General features: G+C 62.6%; 1 protein-coding gene across 1 annotated transcript in view; it reads left to right on the forward strand.

The window, feature by feature from the left end:
• LOC102766465 (mucin-5B) overlaps positions 1 to 879 on the forward strand; it is a 37,624-nt gene that overhangs the window by 36,127 nt on the left and 618 nt on the right. The gene's annotated exons all lie outside the window — the stretch shown is intronic.

The following is an 879-nucleotide window of genomic DNA, read 5'->3' on the forward strand; positions in this document are numbered from 1 at the left end:
AGGCCGGGTCAGTCTTGGGTGGCCTCTGGGGGCACTGGCAGGAGCCAGGGGTGGGCCAAGGGCTCAGAAACACCCTCACATCATTCCCAACGCACGGGGTTGACGACAGGGGTCACAGAGGGGGACAAGCGGGACCAGCTGACAGGAGGCGGCACACGCAGGAAGCAGCTGCCACACAGGCTGGGGCTGCTGCCACCACTTCCCCTTCAGGCCCCAGTCACGTGTCCACTTGTTTCTTCCCCCTGCTCTTGCCCAGAGCTGTGAGCGCACTGCACGTGGGGGTGGGGGTGGGGGGCAACCGGCCATGTGCGCCCAGGATGCAGAGGGCGCCCTGGCTGTGGGCCTGACTCTCGCAGGAAGGACAGGAGATGATCTCCACGTGGGCAGGCCAGCCACCTGGAGGCAAAGGGAGGGTGGCGGGAGGGTCTCCCTGGGCCCGGCCCCATTACACGACCTGCCAGCGAGGCAGGCGGCCACGGTCAGATCCAGGAGTGCGCGCACACCGACCTGCTCAGCACCGAGCAGCCGTGCCTCTGGCAGCTCCCACCGAAGCAGAGCTCGGCGTGACGTCTGGGGTCACGTGAGCCAGCCACCTGCCGACCGACCGACCGACCGCATGCATGGTCCCGGACTAGTTCACGGGAGCGAGTCTGTTAGGCGTTAAAAAGACTAAGGAACACGTGTGTAAACTTCCCTGCAGGACTTTAATGCTCTACTCTCATATAGATCATTTATTAAATTAGGCTGAAAAGTAAAAATATATTTTACAATCAAAGGAAATATGGACGCTGGACCCGGGAGAATGACAAGCACAGGCTCCGAGACGCACTGGCACCCGCAGGGCGGTGGGGGGCGGGGGGGCCTTCAGGAGACTCGGCT

This window comes from Myotis davidii, unplaced genomic scaffold, assembly GCF_000327345.1.
Source record: "Myotis davidii unplaced genomic scaffold, ASM32734v1 scaffold3211, whole genome shotgun sequence".
Lineage (NCBI taxonomy): Eukaryota > Metazoa > Chordata > Mammalia > Chiroptera > Vespertilionidae > Myotis > Myotis davidii.